Source organism: Anabrus simplex, chromosome 7 (assembly GCF_040414725.1).
Source record: "Anabrus simplex isolate iqAnaSimp1 chromosome 7, ASM4041472v1, whole genome shotgun sequence".
Classification (NCBI taxonomy): domain Eukaryota; kingdom Metazoa; phylum Arthropoda; class Insecta; order Orthoptera; family Tettigoniidae; genus Anabrus; species Anabrus simplex.
The window spans coordinates 137,407,094-137,417,391 of NC_090271.1; the positions used below are offsets into that span (position 1 = coordinate 137,407,094).

Sequence of the window (10,298 nt, forward strand, 5' to 3'; positions counted from 1 at the left end):
CCTCGGGATGAGGAGACGAGTTTACTTTAGTTAAGAAATATTCAAAGGTTGTTGCTAGGCCTATTAATATAGGCAGGCGAGATCATTAACAAAGTGATTGTTTAATATCTCGTAACTCGTGCCAATATATGGTCTTTTGGGAGAGAAGTAGGTTTAAAACGTGATAAAAACAATCCAATCACAATTGTTTTACTCGCCAACATACCTAACAAATAATAATATTGTTTTTTTTATGTCCTCGTTTCCAACGATTTTTGGAGACGCCAAACAAAACATACTAGGATATGTGTTAATAAAAAATGGGAGACAATGAACGTATGAAATTAAACATTTTTACTCTTTCCGTCGTGGAACTTTTGGCAGTATCCGGGCAATACCATACCTAACCTAACCAATGCAGTCTCTCTTATGTCATTTACAGCTGTTTAGGTAAATCCTGATGTGATAAATGTAGAGAACAAGCATGAAATATACTTGAAAAATAAGGGTCTGGCTTTCAACAGTCGCAGTTATCAAAAGAATGCTTCCAGTCACTATGTATTACATTCAGAAATAAAACTCATAACATACGCTAGTTATCAGCTGGTGGTTTGGCACGCTTTCAATGACACAGCTTTATTCAAAATGAGTGGCTTCTGCTACATGTACACCAGCTGGGAATATCAGAGACCATCTCCAGAAACCATTTGGGAATAGCTTCACACAGTTTGGACTCTATAATCGGGAACAAAACTATTTTTAAAAGGTTCAAAAAGATGGGACCTCGAATGCTCTCGGTCTCTATTGCAGCGCTTGGCTGACGAGATGGCAGTGAAGATGACATCACTTGGAATGAAGACATGCCAGTAGCTGGGAAGTTAGCGGTGCAAGACAATTAAAATTAAAGCAGTGATCAAGTTTACAGTGTGGTAGGCTTACTGTTCAAACTGACAGAGACAAATGACTGGCCATCGAGTTATTTTGTATCAATATTGCATAATATGATATCCCTTTTCTCTACGGGGTCGAGTATGAAGTGAGATGAATCTTCGTAGCAAGTTTTTACGACCGTATGCCCTTCCTGACGTCGACCTCATCAGGGGAATTAATGAGATGAAACTGATGACGTGATATGAGTAACTGAAACTGATTATGTTTACTTTATATGTAGGCCTAAAAATAGTGTTCACCATTTATTGACTTTTTATATTTAGAAATACTGCCTTCCACGAAATATAGCCAGTATAACTCAAATACATTCACAGGTTTGTTAAAGAGCAATGTAGAATGTTTGCATGTACAATTTATAGCCTTTTATAGCCTAGAAGTCATGTGTTCACTGTGCAAAATTTGAGGTTATCACATATTGGACCCCTCTTTACTTTTTTTTTTTTTTTTTTTTTTTGCTGTAAAAGTGGGGGATAAGGGGGTCTAATATGCGAGTAAATACGGTATCTCCAGTTTATACCTTTCCTGCCATTTCTTCTCTCAGTCTGTCATTTTCATACATAGTTTTCACATTCCCAAATCCAATTTGTGGCCTGTATTTTATTGCAAAAGTCGTCTCCTTAAAATCTGGCCGACATAAATTCCGTCTGGTTTTCTGTAATGAGTTTGATTCAGGTGTACGAGTTATTAGCCCACAGCACCCTAAGCTTAGAGGAAGGGCTGCCTCCTGTCTGTGCTCGACCGCAGAATTTTTCTGTAAGGGTTATCTCCAGCCTTTAAAGATCCATTTTTACCACAAGGCAGTAGTTTCTTCTTTATTTATTCCCATGAAGAAGGGCTGCCTCCTCCTCCAGCTTCGCCATACCAAAGGACTCCTTCGTCATCGCTGCTAGTGAGGTCTTCACAAGAGCCCCATTAGCCATTACTTTTCAAGGTTTCTGTAGGGCCTTCACAGGTACCGTAGCTATCATGGAACATACGCAGTCCCCGCTATACATCAGCCCGGCAGGCAATTCCATACTTCATGCCATTGTCCACCTCCTACGACGTGGACGAGGAATTGGCCTTATGGGAGGCTAAAGACAAAAGACCATTCCAAAACTATCAAGATGGATTTTATAACAGAAACTACTATCCAGATGAGTTGCAGATGTACAATATCAAGTACCCCTCATCTACTAGACACAATGGCTTTTCCCAAGGTGATGTACAACCTATCAAAGTGCCTAACTAACTATAACCAGAGCACATGTACTATTCCCCCAAGGGGTAAAAGGACATACATCAACTCCTCAGCAACATATCTCTACAACAATAAACAGATCCACTGTATCACAATACATGCCTAAAGTAAACTCCGGGAAACATAAACCAAACCCTACAGGTTAAATAAAGACTAGAAATTCTCAGGTTATGCTCCTAATACTTTACAACACACACAAAACCATGGTAGACAAGGCCATACTACATCACATATATTATTAGCATACCTACACTTCACAGGTAATAAAACAATTTCCAAACAGATATCAGTACCAAAGAAAATAAATTTAGAATTATGATAATAGTGGTGCAACTGAACTAAAACACACAAGAATTTGTTAATTTTTTAAGTTGTACAACTGAGGTATCATTAAATTGGGGACAGAATTTAGAGGTTAATAGGTCAGAACCGAAAGTATTTCAATACAGGAAGAATATGAGCAAGTTCAAAACTTGCATCCGTTCTTCTGCAAGAATGTATGGCTAATAAATAGATCATCAATATAAATGAATGAAAGGTATGAAGGCACATTTGAAAATTGAAAGGCAGAAACAATCATAACCAGAATGGAAACACAGTAAAGACACTAAGTCAGTTCATAAAGCCAGCAAGTCACTATTCCAAAACTGTCAGAATCCCACAACAACAAAAATTACCCAAGTGAAAGATATAATTCTTAATCACAGAGTAAATGACATACATGTCGAGATGAAAATCACAGGTAAATGAGCAATAACTTGTAGGAGAACCAGAAAACACAACCTGCATGGATCCATAATTTAAATACAAGGCAATAATGCCTTTTATATGGCCAGAGGCTATTATTCAACTACATAGTAATTACCAGGCAATAATTCACATGTGAAGGTGATACTGCAGGTCAGTCTGAAATAAATGACATAGTTAAGATAAAATATAATCAAGTAGGTCAACTAAAGATACACTTTTGATATGCAGACCAGAAAGCATAATTATATGCACACATCTTGAAAAGATGACAGTATAATTTAATTCAAAATATACCACCACATCATCAAGTCGACTTAACACCAGAACAGAGAATAATCTCTTGAGATGCTTCCAGGACTCGAGGCTATAATTCGTTATGAAGATTAATGAACAGAAATTACCAAGCTAATTTAAAAAAAAATGTTTAAAATTCCAAGCAATGAAAGACTAACAGAATTAGCTAACTCACCAAATACTTTGGTTTGAGAGGCTCCAATTATTTACCGTAAGGTCAAGGTTACCAAGCAATGAGGTTCAGTTGTGCAGCAGACAGTAGTCAGCTGACAGGGAAGATAACTGGGCTTGCCAGCAACAGGACAAAACATGAAACAGTTGCACAAGTAATTAGAAATAATAAAGGTACATTCTTCTTTACAAAATTGATAAACAGTTTAGAGTTGTCATTTCAGTCAATTCTGGCAGTATCTCATTTCAATTTATCACCAAACATTACCACAGAAGGCAGAGACCTCTGCTACGACAAAGCTGCTAGGTAGCCAGCGAGTGTAAGAAACAAAAGATGAAAAAAAACTCTCTGGTACTACAAAACTGTTGCAACCAATATAGGAAAATATTTTAAGTAAGAGTTTAGCTCGCCATAACACAGGCTGCAAAGTTTTTTCTGGATGGGCACACAGTAACAGAAAACGACACACCAAAAATCATCAATAAATATCCACACATCAACAAGGTATCTTTTCTTATATTAACATCTAGGTACTTACAGTGATCTGCATGAGATACTTTCACCTCATCAACAGAATCTATCTGTAATCATACCATTGTCTGATGTACAGCTCACAACATTGTTGAGGTCTTCTTGCAGTCTCGCACAATCCTGTAACTTATTTATTACTCTGTACAGTATACTGTCATCTACTAACGTAATTCCATGCCATCTCTCCACTGACAGCTTGAAACATACCACTCAGTTGAGTAACCTGTCTACGTACTCCTAAATCTTTACTTATATCTATCATCTATGAACAGATTGGTCCATAAGTAGATCGGTCAGCATGAAATTAAAACAGATGGCTTATTCTGTAACTCAAACAATCTTTAATATCATTTTTCCATTATGTGATCAACCTGCACTCCATCACCATCAATACACGCCTGTAATTGCGAAGACACATTTTCACATGATATTCCCCACAGTTCATGAGGAACAGCAGAAAATTCCTCACTAATCACGTCCTACAGGTTCTGTTGTGGGAATAAATTCTATCCCTTATATACCACCACAGGAAAATGTCTGGTGGTATAAACAGACCATTCAGTTCGCCCTGACATCCAATCCAGCGTCCTGGGAATGCCTGGTGCAACCAGTTCTCTACTGTTCTAGCAAAATGTGGGGCTGCTGACACCACAACTGTTCAAAGTGGTCTCTTTCTTGGAGTAAAGGGTAAAGGGCAAACAGTGTCCCTAATGATGCTGGATTTTTAGCAAGGAACACACCCTGTAAGGAAAAATTCACTATAGAACATTGCAATATGAGACTTCTGGCTTATGGTATAAGTAAAACTACTTCACTTACCATAAGTAAAACCACTTCACTTACCTTGGGAGTATCTTGTCAAAGAGCTGTACTTCAGAACAGGATGTAGAAAACAGGCTTCGTGCTGCCTATGTGGCCTTTGGCCAACTATCACACAGAGTCTTCAGGAATAAAAACCTTACAATTCACACAAAACTAATGGTGCACCAGGCTGTAGTCATTTCTACACTTCCCTATGGCTGTGAAACGTGGACCTAATACTGACAGGACATCAAAAAGCTGGAGTGCTTTCACCAGCAAAAACTACTCTCCATCATGAACATCAAGTGGGAAAACTACGTCTCTAATGTTGAAGTTCTCGAGAAAGCTTGTGCTAAGAGTGTAGAAGCATTGGTCGTTGGCCATCGCCTCAGATAGGCAGGACAAGTGTGCCGTGTGAATGACACCAGACTACCGCGCCAAATCCTCTAGGTGAACTTAGCTCCGGTTCAAGACCAACGGGTGCCCCCCCGAGATGTTTCAAAGACCAACTGAAAGAAACCGTAAAGATGGCAGAAATAAACCCACAAACCTGGGAAACACTTGCCGAGAACCGTTTATTTTGGCGGCAAAGTATCTGTGCCTCAGTTCAACACTTTGAACAAGAACGCCACAGACATGAAGATATTAAGCAACAGGAACGCAATCTTCGCCAAACCCAGCCAAGACTTCTCCCATCCCTCAGCTGCGTGATGTGTGGACGCACGTTCTACGCAAGAATTGGCCTGTACGGTCACCGGAAGTTTAAACACAAACTGCTGTGAATTGAAATGAGCTCTTAGCCTGGAAACCTGTAAACTCGGAAACGAGTAACTGCCACCGCCGACTAGTAAGAAGTGGAATAATACCAGTGTCTGCAGCACCTTTCCCAGAATAGACTTCCATTTTCAAAACATACCCTGGAAAAGCATCGCAAACAACAAATAACTTTATACCATATTTTCGGGCTTGTTTTTCACGTACACTTTGAATTGAATTCGACCACAAAAACCAAATATTCCTTCATCAACTGTTAGTTTAGAGTATGGAACGTAAAAAGAGCAAAATGTATGAACGAGGCTGTCAAAGAAAGGGCAGATTTTATGTAATGGATCATGGTTTGGCTGCCCATGAGAAATGTATGTTGTGTTATCATTCAAGTGAAAGTTCGAAAGAATCGCCTTGAAACGGTTTCTGCTCATAACAAATGATGGAAATGGAGTTGAAAGAAATGCACTTTTTGACCAATAGTCACTCAGTTTTGGTTTCTTTACAAGGCACATATGAATGACAACTGTGGGAAATGCGTACATCTCACATAACTTGACTGGTCGCCATAAGCTCCACAAACTTTTCGGTTTCAATTTCATTGTTCGTCTTGGTTTTTCAGTGACAGAGGCAGCATACCTGTTAGTCTCAGACTTGAAGAGTTTCACCATTGTTTCGGGAACAAAAATTGAAAAACAATCTAGCGCAGTTGATGTTGCATCCAGTGGAGCACACACACCCGATTGTTCTTGAAAAATAGGCTCTTGAGGCAGAGAATCAGTGAAAGTCCGACCTAATTCAGTATCTCTAGGCTTCCTGCAAGTGTTGGTACTATAAGCACAAAGTTTACGCCTTTGTGGAGCTGGTGCGATGTCGGCACATCCAAATGACCAGTACTTGGCGAATGTGAATCATTCCCTGCCTTTCAGTTATGATCGCTTGTGCCACTTCTTTCTAAAATAAGGGAAACTACATTACTAATTTATTTCTGAATGAATCTCCAGTCATATGAAGATCATGAAACATTAGCTAAGTAAACTGCAACGTGCAAAATCATACCTGGGTAGAATATGATAGAATAGGTTATACCTTCATCACTAACATGAAGTTCGAAATCAGGGTCTAGATCTGAATCGTCTACCTCTTCTTCTGAACCACTGTCATAAAAAATCTCTTCTAACATTTCTACAATTGCGCTTTCATTCAATGATCCACTCATAATAGTAGAAATAAATCACTTTGTGCAATATAAACAAAACTCTGAAAGCGCGCTCCTTGAGCAGCTGGAAGCAAGGCTGGGAAGCATGGAGTGTAGAAGCGAACACTTGCAAAAATAAGCTTCTAAGTTCAAGTAAACAACGACAGAGGACACATATCATGGTATAGCTGTTATAAAAGTTCTACAAAGTAGTATATGTAGTTTCCGCCCGATTCTCTTTCTGGCTGTGTTGACAGTGTAATAAATACGCGGGCCCGAGTTAGCCTCGGGCGCGGTCAGTCTGCATTGTTACCCCTCTCCGATACACACTTGGGCTTGGTCTCCAATGTGTTAATCACTACAGGATTAGATGACACTTTACCTACTTTAATTCTCTGAGTTCCATTTGATATAAATTTAGCTACGCATTTAATCATTCTTTTTTCTAGTCCAGTAGCCCTGAGTGCAACGATTTGGTAGTTCCCTTTTAGTTTATGGTAGTTTATCAGATAATCCATTATTTTAATGCTGTAGCAGATTCATGATAATGCATGTGTGTTAATGTACCACATAGAACTTGCTTTCTTACTGTCTGTCTGTCTGTCTGTCTGTCTGTCTGTCTGTCTGTCTGTCTGTCTGTCTGTCTGTCTGTCTGTCTGTCTGTCTGTCTGTCTGTCTGTCTGTCTGTCTGTCTGTCAGGTACCGAGCAGGGTAGCCACACATGTTAATGTGCTACAGCTATAGAGCCAAGCTCTGCATTCAGGAGATGAATGGGTTTGAACCCCACTGTCAGCTGTCCTGAGAGTGGCTTTCAGTAGTTTCCCATTTTCACTTCCAGACAAATACAGGAACAGTTCGTGTTCATTGACCACATCTGATTTCTGCCACCTCCTTACCCAGTTTCATTCACCATCATTCATTTCATCTTCATTAGCTCCTTAACTAAGGTTGGCACCAGGAAGGACATCTGGCTGTGAAAGACGTGCCATAACATTTCATTTCACTTCATCCCCTACCCTGTATAAGGAAACATATGTCTGTGGTTATCAATCCAGAGGGTGGTTGGATCCTGAAATAGCTTCACCACAGGCTATGTAGTGATAGGGAAACCATAGAAAGCAATGACAGCACCAAAGTGAGGTGTACTAGGCAAGATGAGGAGTGAGGCAGTTTGGCATTACTTTTCTCACTTGGCCAGAAAGTGCTGTTGTAGCACGACGACTCTATACGAGCAACACTTTTCATAATTAGTCATACTACTCGGCAACTTCCGTATCACAGCAGCTTCTGTTTTATCACACCCATGAATGAGACTGGGATTCTGTGGATGCTACACTTTGCTCTGGCCTGTGCGCGAGGTGGATACAAAAGTACTGCATCCATCAAGAAATGGTAACAGGCTTCCCCCCCCTTTTTCTTCCTCCATAATAATGGAGCAGTATATTCCATGAAAGCTTGATAATAATTTTAGTTCACTTTATTGGCATTAGTAAGTACACAGTATTGAACATTTTGGCTGCCTGTCAGACTCATATCTTGCTTCTGTTTCATTCTAAATGTTTATGGCAATTGTTCATGTTCTGCCTCAATTCTGAATGTAGAGGGCTACTTCTGTGTATCTGAAGAATATAATTTTGTTATTGATGAGATTACATGTGTTAAGACATTCTGCCACCTAGAGACTAAAAGAAAATCTTCTCATAATGTTGAATGTTGGACATGAAGAGGGTAATATAAATGTTACTGAATATTTAATTTTAAAATCTTCAGTTTTATTTCCGTACTGTATCTAATAGAGTGTATTTTGTACTTTTATTGATGGTATGTTTCTGATCAGAACTTTTTTCTTTCAGTTTTTAGTTTGAGAAAATTATGTGCATCTGAAGATCTGGGTCCTACAGTTCATCTGCTGAGTCAGTTATTCTTGTCTTCTGGCAGAAATATGGGATTGAAGTAGTGTGGTATTATCCCAGTCGGTTGTAACTGATGGTAGAGTGGTTGGTTCACTGTAACACACCTGTTACACTTGAAGCATGAAAGAACTAAGAAAATACTCCTGACATTGTTATCCTGATTTTTATGGCATTTAGTTTTTTAATAGGAAGAAATGCTGAAAAATGAGCAGGCCGTATAATAATTTTCAGTTTTCATGCTCTGAACAAACCCCCACCATTCCTCCATTGTGATTGAAGATGGATTTTTGTCTGTGATAACTAGAATACTAATGTCTACGGACACACTAGAACACAGCCCATGTAGAATACCAAGTGATAAGTGAACCATACTTTGTATCAAAAGTGGGACCCTCCTGCATTTTGGCAAGGTCAGTGTTGATGCAAAGCAAGACAGTGATTACTGCTGCTGAAAGAAGTGAACTGTGAGCTACATTCTTGGAGTGAGACTAGTGCCATGAGTAAAATGTTATTTATGCGTGTTAATGGCAAAACTCCATGTGGTACACTCTTAAATAAAAAGAACATTGGATTATTATCCTGGAAGCTCATGTCGATTCTCTCATGGACTGCTGATTATTATGTAAATGCACCCCTTCTTTCAGCAAGATTTTTCTTTGTTCTTTGCGATATCTTCTTCTTATCTGAAAGTTTTTAGATCGTTTAGCAGTCTGTTACAGATACATTTCCCTCCTGGACATATTTCATTTTTCCATGTCACATTGATTTTGTTTTAGATCTGGCGTTAAGGTCAAAATGATGTGTATCTTTTGGACCATAATGAGAACGCAATTATGTTCTTGTACAGATAATGAAAAGAAACTGCAAAGCAGTTTGACATAAATTTAATACCATAACTATCTGTTGTACTCAGTTATTTGTAAATAAAAGTTTCAAATTTGGGTGAATTGTCCGATTAACATAGGAGAAAATGTGGATTTTGTGATCCTGTAGATAATGTATTATTTTATTATGAATCAATTTATTTCAGAACCCACCTTTTCATAAAAATAGCAAAATATATTGATATATCTGTGCTTGTTGTATTTATTTATTTATTTATTTATGTCTTTGATTTTTGTGATATGATATATTTAGTCATATCCTGATAGAATAAGCAGCTTGATTCATCAACTTCAGTTGTTGTATGATTGTTTGGTATCAATTTAATAATGTGACAAAATCATGATATGTTTTTTAATGTTTCTATATGCTCTCTATTTTATTGAATACCTTATTTAAACTCTGAGAACATTTAAAGGTCCAGTTTGAATTTCAGCTTGGGGTAATACAGTGTTACCCGAAAATATGGTTCCACTTACAATGACTGCATGTGCGGTTTTGTGGACGTTAATAATGGTTGAAACGAATTTAAATTTTAAAAAAAAAGTAATTTATTAGTATATATAAGCCCTGAGAGGAATAATTAATTGTAATAATTTTCCCCATCTTTGGCCTTTGAAACAGTGGCTTAAAGTTCTCTGCTAAAAAACTGGATAGTACATAGTGGGTATGTAATGCTGAATGGATTTTAACATTTGTGAAGGTTTTCCATGAATCAGTACATCTAGAAACTGTTTTATCCCAAGAAGCTTGTAGTTTAATTGTGCTGCCTTAGTCTTGGGTTCAGTACAGGTTCAGATATCACTGTAAGATATTTTGTCT

At 38.3% G+C, this 10,298-nt stretch overlaps 1 protein-coding gene across 1 annotated transcript in view; it reads left to right on the forward strand.

Annotated features, from left to right (window-relative positions):
- The window catches only part of Cul3 (cullin 3), a 332,171-nt gene extending 322,501 nt beyond the window's left edge, over nt 1-9,670 (forward strand). The window contains exon 16 of the mRNA XM_067151333.2: nt 8,535-9,670. The gene's annotated coding sequence lies outside the window, so the exon portion shown is untranslated. The remainder of the gene's footprint in view (nt 1-8,534) is intronic.
- Nucleotides 9,671-10,298: the final 628 nt, after the last annotated feature.